The following is a 15,491-nucleotide window of genomic DNA, read 5'->3' as shown; positions in this document are numbered from 1 at the left end:
TCTAAAAAGAATGTGTCGGACGGTACCTCCCTAGTGTCTTGCAGCTGAGGTCAGCCTCTTTGCTAATACTGTGACCAACTCAGTCCATCTGCCCCACCTTTCCGGTTCTGTGCTTTGGGCTGTCTCACTTTGCTTTCCTCCCTTTCTTGTCACACTTGGAGACAACGAAGTGTTCTTACCGAGAGTCGGTTTCTTCCAAAGCATGTTTCTGTCAATAAGGGAGCTGCTCCTAGCTTCATAAAAATGAATCTCCTCCTTGCATGGAAGGTAAAACTTCAATATATCTCTTTCTAAAAACTGGACTCATGTCTTAGAGGGACGGTGTGTTGCCTTTGCCTTTTCTGAAATCTATCTTCCACTCTCTGAATAGGCTTGGATATGGATACAGTGTCCTAAAATCATGAGTGACTGTTACAATACTGACAGTTACCATTTATGGATCACCGGTCATTTTCAGGCATGATGCTAAGCTCCTTATTGATTGCATGGCTTAGTAGCTTGCCCAAGCTGAGCCCACATCAGCCTGACTGCAGAGCCCACTCTCTGATGCACTGCACTAGAAGGTTCTTCTCTGCCTTCTCTCATTTCATCTACCTAGACTCTTTCCTGTAACACCCACCTGTCCAAGCATAGCCACCCTCTTGGGACACACTTCATGAGACATTTTCTGGCCCCACCTCTGGCTCATAGAGCCCCAGCAACTACCGTCTCCCCTCAAGATCACCTACTTACGTAGCTCGGCTTCCATGCCTTCAGAGGGGCTCTCACTGTGCACACCTTAAGTCTCCTGGCCTGCTTCACTAGGTGGAAACTTGGATGTAGGGATACCAATCTCTGCCCATCTTCCTGACTACCTCCTCCAGATCCAAGAGAACAGGTATGCATTCCACCTTACATCCATCTCTCACTTCCAAGCCTATTTTTGACTCAGAAAACCTGCATCCAAAAAGGACCATTCCTTGCTCTGGATGACCTGACTGACCACCAAATGCTGAGCATAGCTCTTCAGGATTGCTGGTGAATGGCAGAGAAGGACCTCAGGCCTCTACCCTCAGACCTTCTCTCCTTTCTACTTTCATTTGCTCTCCATGATTTCATGCTGTTTCATAGCTTTCTATGATATCTATCTGCTAGCAGCTTTCAAATGGAGTCTCTGGCCTGGACCTCTCCCCTCAATTCCAGAACTGCACAGCTAAGTGCCCACTTGACACCTGCACTGGGCTACCTACTAGGCATGTGCAAATTAACATATCCAGGTTCAAACCCTTGATTCTCCACCGCCAACACACACCTCTCTCCATTCCCCCATATCCAGAAGGGGTAATTTCATCCTTCCAGCTGCTCAGGACAAAAGTCTTGAAGCCATCCTCACTTCCTCTGGGTATTTCATTCCCCACATCTAACCCATGAGCAATCCTGTTGGCAATTTTTTCAAAATGAATCCAGAATCCAACAACTTCTTACCACCTTGATTGCTGCTTCACTGGTCAAAGTTACCATCATCTCTTGCCTAGATTAGTGCAGCTCATAGGGAATGTTGGGTGTGCCTGCTGCTTTATAGGACTTCAAGCTGGCTCATTTCCATCAGGCAAACTCCTGAAAAACACACTGACCTTCCTGATTCTGTGATGTTTGTTTGGCATCAAACACATTGCTGCCCACACAGCAGAATGTGGCTATCACTGTTAGAACTCATTGTTAATCACAGTGAAAGCAAAGAAAGCAAAGTGGAATAATTTCCCTCTATGGATAGTGTGACATGGCAGCCTTCACAGAGATTTGGAGAATCTCTGCTCACCTTCATGCACAGCCTGCTACCTAATTAGTTAAAATAAACAAAACTTCATATGTGAGTCCCAGCTCCTGAATCTCTTTTGATAATCTCTTTTCTAAAAAAAATAAGAAGAAGAAGACGAAGACGAAGACGAAGACGAAGACGGAGACGGAGACGGAGAAGGAGAAGAAGAGTATCAATTCATAGGGAAAAGGCCTTGAAGTGACTCCTTCCAAGACTGACTTGGAAGGAGTGGGTCACAGCATCACAAGGACCAAAATTCAGAAAGGAGTTTAGAGAAGGTGGTCTGGATTTACATATTGTGCCCCAATGCATGTGCCTTCCAATATATGGCAGATTCAGGGGAGAGAAGAGAAAGGAAAGGCGAGTGCACTTGAGGGACATCTAATAGGTTTGTGTTCTCTCCTACCTACCTTTTGGAAGTAGTGAGGTATTCAGTGATCTGGGTTGTAAGCTTGCTTCCCTCCAGTGAGACTACCACCATTTCCCTTTGCACACATGGTCTTCCTCAGTCTTGAAAGTTCAAGGTCTGAAAACAAGTCACTTTCATATGAAGAACTAGCTCCTGGTCTTTGTCCAGCTACTTTCAAATTGCCAAGCTCCCCCATTGCCCTTCTCTGGTTACCACCCACGGAGATGTAGGCTCCGACCAGAAGAGGCTGGAGGAGGGACCTCTTGGCACTTGAGCTTCTCAGACAATGAACCAAGGCAGCTCAGAGATGTCTTTTATTCCTGGAGCACAAAGACTTAAGTAGGTCCACTAGATCAAAGACATAGCACCAGCTTGGCCTTCATTTTGATAGAGTTCTGGGAGCCACACTGCAGCTTTGTGTTTGAGGGCAGCATTGCCAGATTTTGCAAATAGAAATAGAGAGCATAATTTATGTTTGAATTTAAAATAAACAGTGAATAATTTTTTTAGTATAAGTATGTTCCATAAAATATTTGGGACACACTTATGCTGAGAAATTATTCCTTGTTTGTCTGAAATCCCAATTGCATTGGGTTTTCTGTATTTTATCTGGCAATCCTATTTGCATGATTTCTAAACAAATCAGCAACTCCCAAATCACCCTAGATAGAACCGGGCTTACTGTGTGGGGCACAAATTCCTGTTCCCCACAGACATCCTTTCCATATGGGCTGACTGACCCCACTGCGAGAGCACCCCAGAAAAGAAAACACAGGGGAGCAAATGCTCATGGCTGCTACAGGTGGCACATGCCTCCACAGTCAAGGGCACAGAGATCTGCAAAGAGCCTTTTCAAGACCATCTGCCCATGAAGAGCAGGCAGAAGAGGTATGGGAGTAGTAGCGACAGGGATTGGAGACTGGGGAGAAGGAAAGGGCCCAGCAGGGCAAACGCACAGCTTTAGGAGTTTTTTTTTAAATTTTTTAAAAAACATTTATTTATTGTTGAGGAGAAGGGTAGAGGCAGACTGAGGGGGAGACAGAGCATCTAAAATGGGCTCTGCACTGACAGCAGAGAGCCTGATGCAGGGCTCAAACTCACAAACCATGAGATCATGACCTGAGCTGAAGTCCGACACTTAAGCAGCTGAGCCACCCAGGTACCTCGTAGCATGGAGCTTTTGAAAGGGGGCTTTTGAAAGGTACCATCCCAGGAAGCACTGATTTTCTGCAGAGCAGACACTTAAGCTACCCTTCCGAGGTCTCTGTTGGCTCCCACTGTCCAGAATCCTCCAAGTTGTGAGACCTCCCTGACATGGCTTCCATCATGTCCAGAGCTGCCCATAAGGTGTCCATGTCCACTGTCTTCCAGAAGACTGAGACTGAGGAAGAAGAGGGGATACATTAAAAGGGGAAAAGAGAGGAGAAGGGTAGAGACAGACTTAGGGGGAGACAGAGCATCCAAACTGGGCTCTGCACTGACAGCCGAGAGCCTGATGCTGTTCAAAGACCAACTATGGTCTGGCTGGATTGTAGTTATTAGCCCATGATGGTCTTATAGGGTTTAAACCCCATCCCTGCCTTGTTCTCCTGTGAGACTTTGGAATACTTAGCACTCTGCCCCTCAGTTTCCTCATCTGCAGATGCGGGGTGGGGCACTCTTGTCAGGATGAAATGAGTTAATATGTGGGAAGCACTCAGAACAGTGACCAGCGTGAAGATACTGCGATCCATGTGGGTTGTTCTCTGCCCCTACAGCTCCACTGAACAGCCCCCTCAATCACCTCAGTGACTTTTTTCTTAGTTCTCATCCTCTTTATCCCTCTGCCATCCCAGGCACACACCTTCCACTGCCTTCCCTCACAATGTCCATGAGGCCGTGCCTTCTCATGGTTTCCATGATGCTATGCTCTCCCACTTCTCTTCTCCCTTCCTTGACATCCCTGCTTCCTTCTCACAATCATTTGTGTCGTTTGGTCCCTTCCAACCAGGTCCATTTCCTTAAGGTTCTTTCTAGGTATGGCTCTGTTCTCAACTCTGTATCCTTTCCCCTTGAAGATCTCAGGTAACAGATAGGAAGGCAAGAGAGTCCAGCCTTGGATATGCTCAGATTATGTCCACGAGGCACACAAGTGACTATGTCTCAGTGGTCATTTCTAGAAAGGGGCAGCTGAGGCTCAGAACCTTCCGCTTTTCATTTTCTACCCTTCTGTAGGGTATGTGATCTTTCCCATGAGCATGAATTATTTCTATACTAGTAATTGCAATAACAATGTGGTTTTGAAGGAGAAGGGATGGGTCCTCAGGCCCTTCTTTGTCGAGCAGTCTACCTTTAAGAGGGGGTAGGGAAGAGATTCTGAGTATAACCAACCATCAGTCTGACAGAGCCACAGAGTAGAGACCAGGAAGTGACTGAGAGGCTTTGGCACCTGTAAAGAAATTTCAGGTCTCACTGGTGGTGGCAGAGGATGTGGGTGAGGAGCAGGTATTTCGGCAGGCCAAGGAAATCTTGCAGGTTCCCTCAAAATCACATGGGGGTCCACTCTGCTTTCCTGTGAGGTTGGCCCTGCTCACTCACACAGGATCCCTAGCCTCATGGAGTGATCATACTTGGGAGAGTGTACGGCTCTCTGCAAGTCTGTACTCTGTGTCACTGTGCTCCTGGAACTGGCTGCAAGGCAGGGGGTGATTTACCAAGGCCTTAGGTCCATTGAGTTTGCCCATTAGGTTTGCTTAGGGCACCTGTAACCCTGCCAGGAGGGCATGAGCTCTTCAGGGACCAAGTGACCCTTAGTGTCATAAGTCAGAGGACAGGCTATAAAACAGATTAGGAAATGTAGATCCACCCCCCCGCCTTCTGTAGCATTTGGAGATCCAGGTAAGAGTACAATGGAGGCCAGCTTATATATGTCTAAACATTTGAAAGTTGCAAATTAAGCTAACAAACTATTAAATATAATATAAGCTAACAAACTATTAAATATGATATGCCTTTTCTTAGCTTGATATATACACCTTCATGACATCCTGAAGGTGACATTTGAATTTAGAATTGGTAGACTCCTTGGAGTCTCACACTGGAATGCGGTGACCTCCAGAGAGCAGCTCCTGGGTGACTTCATACCCCGGCCCCATCTGGCACTAGGAAGTGCCTTGTGCACACATGTGTGACCCCCAGCCTACATATCCAAGCTCCACATCACATACCTTCCAAAAGGCACCCCTTGGTCACCCCTAAGGTCCACAGGTGTGTGCAGCAGCGGCCCAGTCCACCCTGGCTGGCAGGACAGACTTAGGCACAAGTCCTGCTCTGGCATTGGGGTAAAGGTCAGGGAACTGGGGAGGGGACTCCAGGAGCCCAGTGCCCGAAGCAAGGTCCAGCAGCACGGCATGTGTGGCTCTTGGAGAAATGGCCCTCTAACCTGGGCCATAGCTGGAGGAGAGCCAGAGCAGACCCTTAATGCATTAGCCACTGTTGTCACCAGGCTAAGGCCAGTGCCTTAGTGGGAGTGAGGGAGGCCAGTGAAAACTAGAAGGAGGAGCACCAGAGGTTTCCTCGAAGAGCCCTCAGGATGCCCAGGCGCCTCCCTGCCCCAGGCTGGGCCTCTGCCGGACACCTCGTGCCGGGCTCATTCAGGTATCACTGTCTCATACTCCTGACGCAGTGGGGGCTGATGTTCCTCCTCTCATACTCCCTGACTCTAATCCCCACCAGCCGGTGCCACTTGGCTGGCCTCCTTGGCAGAAAGGTGACCAAAGGACTGTCTCTGGGGAGTCAGACCCTGAAGCTTCCTTGAGGCCATGTGAGCTGGTGGCCTGGGACCTCCAGGTAACCGACCTGGCTTCCTCCCACCTCTCACTTCTGAATGTTGGTGGGAGTCACTCGGTCCACCGATCTCCAGAAAAGCAGGAGCCATCCCACTGCCTACAGGAAGCCTCTGCCTCCCTCCACTCAGCTCCTCCTCCATGGCCTAGACCAGCCTTCTTTGCTGACCCTTACCTTCCAGTGTTTCCTAACACCTACCTTGACTCTACCCAGCTCACCTCCTCCCCCAGAGTTCCTCCCCTGCTCCCAACATCTACTTATCTACCACTACCTCCCTACCCCCGCCTTTAAACTTTCTGCTTATTTCTGTCCGAATCCTTTTCATCCTCAAGATATACTTGAGGCTTCACCCCCTTGAAAGTTTCACAATATCTTCTGTTACTCCTTTCCTTGCTTTCTTACTCGTATTATTGATCACCTGGACCCCACATTTGGTCAAATGAATTATATTCATGGTAGTACTTTATATCATATGACATTATTATTCTTTCCTTATTTTATAAAGATCATAGGACTAGAAAATGTCTTAGACACTACCTAGTCCAAACTTTGGGGGGGGGTTGTTTTTTAAGTTAAAACCAAGGTTTTATAACATAGCCAGGTTGAATCTGCTGGAATTACACTCGACCCTCTTGAACCAATCTGGGACTTGCCCACAATTCCCTGCTGCCTCTCTTCACAGAAGTCTGTGTCACCTGAAGGATGGGCAATCATGAAAGACAATCATGTGATATACTCATCTACTGACAAATGGTGCCTCCATGTTGATTGGCAGGACAGAGTCGAGAGCTCCAGCCCACCTCTTTATACCTTATGTTTTTCAAGTTCTTTGCTATCCACTTTGCTAACCACCTGGGAAAGAGCGATTATCAGAGGTCACCCAGATTCTCTCAGGCCAGCCCAGTTCCCTGCTGTCTCCCCTTTTCTCCAGATAGAACAAGCCTAATTCTTGCGACACCAGGGCAGGGGGCCAGCTCCTCCTTCTACCGATCCCCATAATCCCTTGCATCTTCATTTTTGGAAGCCCAGATTCGCATCTTCTGACTCTCCCAGGGGCTGAGTAAGCAGCCAGGCAGTAACTGAATGGAGGATCTAGGTTGGAGCCCCACTTTCACAGAGGGTGGGAGCAAGCAGAAAACAGATTGGGGACAGATGAGAGCAGGGAGTAGCGAGGGACAGGGTGACCTGCCCCAAATAAGGCCCCTAAACTCCAAGTAAATTCCCCAACTCAAAATCCGCCAGAATAGGGCAGAGTAAACATTTTTCTTTTCACCCTCCCACTCTGGTTGCCCTGCTCCCTGCAAGGAAGAAAACTAGAATAATGAGCCACGTTGGAGACTGTCACCCGAGCAGCTCCGGAAGGACGTGGGCAGACGCCTGGCTGGGCGGCTGACTTTCTCTGTTTCTGGTTGAGATTTTATAAATATTCGGGGAGTTTGATCTGAGGCGGGTAGTGGGGAGGCCAGGGGAGCAGCCAAGGGGGTAGATAACTCAGCCATGGGGGTTCTTGGACCTCTCCCAGGCCTGCTTTTCATTAGCGTCACCAAGGCAACTGCTCGTCTGCTGCAGACCCCATCACGCCTTGCAAAGCATCCACAGCACATTAGGCGTTTCCTTTAATGGTGAATCTGCTGCAATCAGTCCTCCTCCAAACCCCCATGCCTCAGCCCCATCACATCCCAACCCCGGGGAAGAGAAGATAATTAAGAGGGAGGAAAGCTATGATCCCCACTCTCTAAGGCGGGTGTGAAGGGACAGAGCCACAATGGTCACATTCCAAGGGCTGCCATTTGCCTAGGAGCGTGGGAGTCTGGGTGGTAAGGAGTCCCTGGCTGTTACCAGACTGCCACAGCAGCCACTCCCAGCCCCTCCTCTGCTTGCCCCTGCTGACCCGACCTTTCCCCTCCACACACACCTTTATCCTCCACCAAGGCAAACATTTGCAGAGTTCTCAAGGAACGACCTCACCAGTCATCACGCTGAAAAGTTCCAGATGCCTGCTGATACACAAGCCCCTATGTGTCTTTGGTTTTCACCAAGGTGTCCAGTGGATTTTAAAAGGGTGGTGTCAGGGGAGGCGGAAGCTGGCCAGAGGAGACAGGAAGACCCGTGTTTGCAAGGCAGGGAGGGTGGGCAAGCAAACCAGGACAGGTGATGGTTTTCCTTGGAGAGAGGAGAGCCGGGTGGTGGGACTGTGCGAGCAGGTAGAGAACGGGCGCCCAGAGCCTGTGGCCCCAGTGCTGCAGACATGCCTCTCCTCCTCACTGACTGCATGGAACTCCAGTGGTCTGTTTAAAAACCGGATTTTTCTGGCTGTGAGCTCTATGGGGCCACAGCTAGGGAATCTGGGCACCTGCCCTAGGAGGCCCTCAGTAACGTCTGTCGAAAGACCTGAAAGAAGGAGTGTTGTCAGGAGGCCAAAAAGGCTGGGTCTCCTAGGTTATCTTTCTAGCCTGTCTTTGTGCTCCTGAGCGAACCTGAGCCAAAGCCTCTCCCAGCCCCTCCTTTCTGTGGAATGCAGGGCACCCCAGCCTTCCGGAAAGATCCATGCTCAGAGCACTGAAGCCAGCCCCAAGGTAGCTGCTATGAAAAAGCTGGAGAAGATCCCTTCCCACCTCATAGCCCCCCAGCTACAAATGGAGCAGAACCAGGACTCCAGTCGTCTGGGCTCACACAAAAGCAACCCCTGCCTTCTTGTTTTTTCTGCCTTTTCCCACCAAGATGGGAGCAAACCTGAGTTCCTCTGCTGGTTTGAACAGGAAATTCCTGTCAGCTCGTGGGAGAGGCCAACGAGAGGAGATTTCATCACATAGATTCCTCCCCACCCCCGGAGATACAGGATCTTATCAAAGTCTTATACCAGCCCCCGGGGAGCACCGTCCTAACCTCCGCTTCTGTGCTGCACCGAGCAGAGGCAGCCTTCCTTCCCTGAAGCCAGAGCGGGGTTATGGGGCCGAGGGAAATGATTGCCAACTGGATTGCACGCTCTGGCGGTGAAGTTCCATCAAGGCAGAGAAGTGCCCGCCCCGATGGCACACGGAGCATGGGTTGAGAAAGGCCGCGAGGTACAGATCCTTGCTCCTTAAAGCGCGGTCCTGGGGCCTGCGCATGGCCAGCCCCGCACAGAGGCGGATCCTTCTGTAGCAGGGCATACGTTTGACCAAGACAGCCAGGTAACTGGAGGCACAGTGGAGGGTAAGAGGCACTGGAGCACAGGAGAGAGCATCGCGGTGCCTCCGTCTCTGACCTCACAGATTTTAATTCCAGCTGTAACTCAACAGTGTGACATTGGGCACACTAAGCACCCTCTCTGAGCTTCAGTTTCCTCACCTGTAAAGCAGAGGTGATGTTACTTACCTATCATAAGGGGTTGACATGAGGCAGGGGCCTGGCACCAGGAGGCTCCCACCTAGGAAATGTTAGCAGTACAGGGTTGATGGCTCAGGGGACCTTAATATCATTTGCTACATCCAAATCAGCTACCCAGGAGATGAGGCTTCAGTCAGCTGTCTTGCTACGTCACTTGTGTATTTTCCAGAAGGATTTATGGACCCCTGACCATGAACCCCAAGCCAACAGCTGTAGCCTTTCATCTCCATTCCCCCCCCCCACCTCCCCCCTCCATGTGAAAGGAGAATGGTGAGCACCCTCCGCAGTGGGGAGGATGAGGTGGGTGATGGAACTGAGTGAATGCAGACAGTCAGTGTCAGGTCGTCAGGAGGGACTTAGAGGAAGAGGAGACACACACAGCCTCTGACTTCAGGAATGGAGCCTTCTTATCCATGGCACTTGGACTGTTTCCCACAAGCAACGGAAGAGAGTCTGGATCTCATTTCTTTTACCATCTCTGCATTTCCTTGAGACACCATGGGGCTCTGTCCTTGTAGGGGAGGAGCACTGACTGACTTCCCGTTGTTCCGTGTCAGTGTGCTCTCCGTCCACAGCTCCCTGTGCTTCACCGGGCTAAGGTAACACAGCGCTGGGATGCACAAGCCACAGGGGCCTATGGGGCCGTGAGGTGTCCACGAAGGCTGGGCTCATTTTGCACGGCTGCTTTCCCAGCCATACTTGGCTGATGCTACTTTTCAAATTTGTTTCAGAGGACGGAGAGAGAAGGGGCATTCCTCGAAATGTGCTCACTGGTTACCTGGTCGGCTGGGTGGCTCGTCTAACCTCGTGAAGCCTCAGTTTCCTCCTGGGATGGCAATTCTCAAGATGCCATGCAAGTCTGTACCCATCCCAGGGACCCAGGGATGGCAGGGTGGCTAGAGGATTAAATGAGGCGATGCCTAGAAGGAATGTGGTGCAGAAAGTACTGCATGGTTGCTACCTGTTAGCCGTCATTTTGTAGTTGTTAGAAAAGGTGAGCCTTAGACAGCTGGCCTAGGTGGAAAATCACAATAAGAAAGGGGCCTCCTCATTTGCAAACAGCAAGCACAGCCTCTCCGCTCCTGTGCAGGTCAGCAACTGACCTTCTCCTCCCCCACCTTCATTTTTTTCTTTCTTTTAGCTGCAGGAGTTGAGGCATGTGGTTCACCAGGCTACCCCAGTGAGTTTAAAGCTTTAAAGAAATACATGCTCAAAATTGCTCCTGACCTGGGAACGCCTCTCCCTCCCCTCCCTCTTTCTTCCTCTTCTGGTGGAAGCCAGGCCCAGATATCCCTGGAGAAGGTATCTCCTCTGCACGTATGCTCGTCCCAGGGGCCCTGCCAGGGGCGGATGAGGATCGTCCTGAGCCAGCACAGACTCTCCTCTTCCTGGGTTTGTTAGATGCCTGACCAGGCCCGAGTCTTATGACTTCAACAGATGTTTCTGCTTAAGCAGCCCTGGCATCTTTATGGCCTGTTTTTTCCATTCTTGCTTCTCTTCCTCTGTCCCAGCAGCTCTGAACGCAATTTGGACTTCATTTTCTTTATAATGGTTACAGGGATAGAAAGGACTTTCCCCCCTCTTTTCTTTAGCTCTTCAAATCAAACACACACACACACACACACACACTCCAGATGCATTCAGATCTGTGTTCATTGTGTGTATTTGTTAATGGCACTGACACTTATTTCACTTAAGATTTAGTCCCATTTCAACATCTCCTTCCCTGCTTCCACCCTCACCTCATTTTCATCCCTTGCCTGTCCCCACACAGGTCACCCAAGGACAACTGATTAGTGTATCCTCCCAGATGCTGATTCTGAAAGCCCACGCCGGCCTCGATGTCCGGCCCGTTTCTCCAGCGAGACATGAAGACTCTCGTTGTGTGTCAGGCTCTGTGGGCCAGGGAAGGTTGGGGCTAGGTGATGGAGTAAGACTTGAGGCTCCCGTGGCTATGTATCTCTTCAGACTCCTCAGGGCAGCCCATGCACGAAGGCTCAGTGGGACCAAGTTGACAGTTGTTAGAAAATGATACCAGTTGTCCACGGGTAGGTCACAAGCCTTGAAGCCAGGCTGGGCGCTCTCACATCAACACCTGTAATCCCGCCCCGCTGGCCTGAATTGTGGGGTATTCACGTTCACCTGTCTCAGAGTCTGGTTCCCACCTCAAAGAAAGTCTGGAGACCTCAGGTCCTCATTTCACGGCCTGTCAATGTCAAACAGCCTGTCAATGTCAAATGCGCCTGGGCTTCAGGTCCCTTTATTGCCTCCCAAGATTGAGAAATGGACCTGAATTTCTCCTCTGGGCTCCCAATGGAGAGGTAGACAGACCCACCTGGAGTCCTAAATGTTAGCTACCTGCTGCCTTACCTGACATCAGACTTCAAGGGGCCGTCCAATCTTAGTTTCTCCATGTCTCTTCAACATTTCTACCTAAGGGGTTAATATTATACTCATACACGCATCTCTCAGGATATGGTCATAACTGAGCTAACCATCCACTACTACAGACTACCATGAGCCATTCTGACACTGACCATGGAGGAAGGTCGAGACTTCAGAATGTCCCACTTCAAATATCCTCAACACAGAGGGGTCTTTCCAGAGAGACAGTAGGGGGATGGCTGAGCTAAGACCCCAAGTCTTTACTAGATGACTGCCCCCACCTGAGAAAGGCCAGGCAGCTGCTGTCTCCACCTCTACCCATCATGGTAGAGTTGCCATATACATCTCATCTGTGACCCTTCTTCCTCCCTCGTATTATGACAAGTTAAAAACCCGGTTCTTGTTTCTGTTTAGAAGTTGAGTCATGGCACTCTCCATGCAGTGGGTGGGGGGGGGGCTGCCTGGAGAGTCAGCAATAGTGGAACGAATGTGGGCTCCAATAGCAGGGTGACTCATGAGAGGGCAGGGGGAATGGAGTCAGAAGACCAGAAAGTAGGAGGGGGACAATGACAGTCCTGAATGCCAAGGTCAGCTGGGGAAGCTGTGTATACTGAACAGCAACCACACTCCTCCAGTTGAGTCTCAAGAATGCCCCTTTCTGTTTGCTCTACTTATCTTGCATTCATAGTACAGAGAAGAGGGGCATTGCCTCCTTGGCTTTTCCATTCATAACCTCCCCAGAATAGCCCTCCAATATAGACACTTCTCTGAAAGTAACTATATGGTGATACTATACTAATACTATACTATAATCAAATCAACACATGAACTCCATTTTTGGACAGTTTCCTTCCCTGGGCATTTGCCCCTTGCAGTACCAGGTCCTCTGAGTGGGTGCACGCGCACACATACGTCTAGGGGCATGAGTGGGGGAGACAGAGTGATTACTGGTTTCATTTTTGCCACTCTCCAGGATTCCTCATGTCCAGCTGCAACAAGCATCTCTATCCTTGTTGCTGGGGAGTGCTGGGTTCCTGCTACCGTGTAGGGCTCTGGATCTGCCTGGGGAGATCTTTCGGGATCCTGAATGGCCATTGGACTTTCAACCCTGACCTTGGGGATGTAGAAGTAATTGACCCGCCACTCAGATGCCCAACACAGTTCTCCTGTCACTCCCCTTTTCTCCTGTCACTAGTGGATCCCCCTGGAGGAGTGGTGCCCTGGGAAACTGCCTGCCACCCTAGGACTGACTGTGTGGAGCTGGGCACAGACACAGGCAGCAAGTGACTTGCAGATGGTCCAAGGGAAGATCCCTCTCCCTGTCTTCTGAAGGTCTCATTTCCCTGAGAGACCCAGCCAAGCCCTTCCTTCCAAATGGCTGGGATGTTGTTTCCCCTTGGTACCAGGAGTGAGGAAACAGATGCTTTCCAGGACTTTAAGAACCAACCAAGAACCAATGAGATAAGATAGTTTTATCATCCCAGTGCACACTTTTAAAAAGGAGTCATGACTTGGAGGGATTTTCTAGCAGTTTTGATGATTTGTTTATAGTTTTTTGTGTTTGCTTAATTATTATTTAACACGAAGACTAAGTTTTTATGACTAAATATCTATCATGCAAGAACACTGAAAACACAATAAAGATATAGCCCTGCTTTCCTGGGCTGACAGGGGAATGGCAAAATCCCAGGGGCCTTAATGGCACCATAATTGTGAGGGCGAGGGGTAGCGGGGTGTGTGTGTGCATGCATGAGTGTGTGTGTGTGTGTGTGTGTGTGTGTGTACATGTTCAAGGAAAGGAAGAGAGAAGTGAAGAGGTATTTCTTGAATATCAAAGGGAGGAATCTATTTAATCAAGTAAGTGAAATACTTATCCTCTCAAAACTATAAACCATTGATGAAAGACATTGAAGACAACACAAATAAATGGAAAGATATTCTGTGCTCATGGATCAGAAGAACAAATACTGTTGAAATGTCTATACCTTCCTCAGCAATCCACAGATTTAATGCAATCCCCATCAAAATACAAACAGCATTTTTCACAGAACTAGAATGAACAATCCTAAAATTTATATGAAACCACAAAAGACTCCAAATAGCCAAAACAAGCTTGAGAAAGATGAACAAAACTGGAGGTATCAACAATACTTAAGTTTTAAATATACTACAAAGCTGTAATAGTCCAACAGAATGGTACAGGTACAAAAATAGAATATAAACCAATGGAATAGAGAGCCCAGAAATAAACTCATGATTATATTTCACTTAATCTTCCACAAAGGTGGCAAGAATATGCAATGGGGAAAAGTCAGTTTCTTCAACAAATAGTCCTGGGAAAACTGGACAGCTACATGCAAAAGAATGAAAATCAATCACTTTCTTACACCATACACAAAAATACGTTCAAAATGTATTAAAGACCTAAATGTGAGAGCTGAAACAAGAAAAAATTCACCCACAACAAACCCAAAAACAAACAAAAGTACCTCCTAGAAGAGAACACAAGCAGTAATGTATCTGACATTGGCTATAGCACCTCTTTTTAGATATGTCTCCTGAGGCAAGGGGAAAAGGCAAAAATAAACTTTTGGGACTACAAAAAGCTTATTCACAGCAAAAAAAAAAAAAAATCAATAAAATTATGTGGCCACCTAACTGAATGTGAGAAGATACTCACAAATAACATACCTGATAAAGGGTTAGTATCCAAAATATATAAAGAACCTATACAACCTACAAAAAAACCCACAAATAATCCAATTAAAAATGGGTAGAAAATATGAATAGATATTTCTCCAAAGAAGACATACAGATGGTCAATAGACACATGAATAGATGCCCAACATTACTCACCATCAAGGAAATGCAAATCAAACTATAATCCGATGTCACCTCACACTTGTCAGAATGGCTAAAATCAAAAATACAAAAAACAACAAGTGTTGGCAAGTGGAGAAATAGGAACCTTCATGCACTGTTCATGAGAATCCAAACTGATGCAGATACTCTGGAAAACAGTAAAGACTTTCTTCAAAAAAGTAAAAATATAATTATCATATGATCCTATAATTCCACTAGTGAGTATTTACCCAAAGAAAACAAGAATACTAATTTGAAAAGACACATGCACTTCTATGTTTATTGCAGTATTATTTACAATAGCCAAATTATGGATATGACTCACATGTCCATCAACAGATGAATGGATAAAAAAAGGTGTAGTATACACACACAATAGAATATTACTCAGCCATAAAAAAGAATGAAATCTTGCCATTTGTAGCCACATGGGGGAGACAGAAGGTATAATGCTAAGTGAAATAAGTCAGTCAAAGACAAATACCATATGATTTCACTCATATGTGAAGTTTAAGAGACAAAACAAATGAACGAAGGAAAAAAGAGACACACCAAGAAACAAACTCAACAAACTGATGGTTACCAGTGGGGAGGAGAGTGGGGTATGAGTGAAATGAGTGAAGAGACTTATGACTATACTTATCTTGGGGCGCCTGGGTGGCTCAGTCGGTTAAGCCTCCGGCTTCGGCTCAGGTCAGATCTCACATTCGTGGGTTCTAGCCCCGCGTCAGGCTCTGTGCTGACAGCTAGCTCAGAGCCTGGAGCCTGCTTCTGGTTCTGTGTCTCCTTCTCTCTCTGCCCCTCCCCCTCTCATGCTCTGTCTCTCTCTGTATCAAAAATAAA

The 15,491-nt window shown here is 48.1% G+C and overlaps 1 long non-coding RNA gene across 1 annotated transcript in view; it reads left to right on the top strand.

Moving 5' to 3' along the window:
- LOC115302688 overlaps positions 1–10,331 on the top strand; it is a 90,837-nt gene extending 80,506 nt beyond the window's left edge. Inside the window, exon 3 of the long non-coding RNA XR_003913590.1 lies at positions 10,133–10,331. This is a non-coding gene — a long non-coding RNA (uncharacterized LOC115302688). The remainder of the gene's footprint in view (positions 1–10,132) is intronic.
- The last annotated feature ends 5,160 nt before the right edge of the window (positions 10,332–15,491 follow it).

This window comes from Suricata suricatta, chromosome 9 (genome assembly GCF_006229205.1).
Source record: "Suricata suricatta isolate VVHF042 chromosome 9, meerkat_22Aug2017_6uvM2_HiC, whole genome shotgun sequence".
NCBI classification, from domain to species: Eukaryota; Metazoa; Chordata; class Mammalia; order Carnivora; family Herpestidae; genus Suricata; species Suricata suricatta.
The sequence above is the reverse complement of the archived record's forward strand: the minus strand, read 5'-3'. Positions and strand labels throughout refer to the sequence as shown.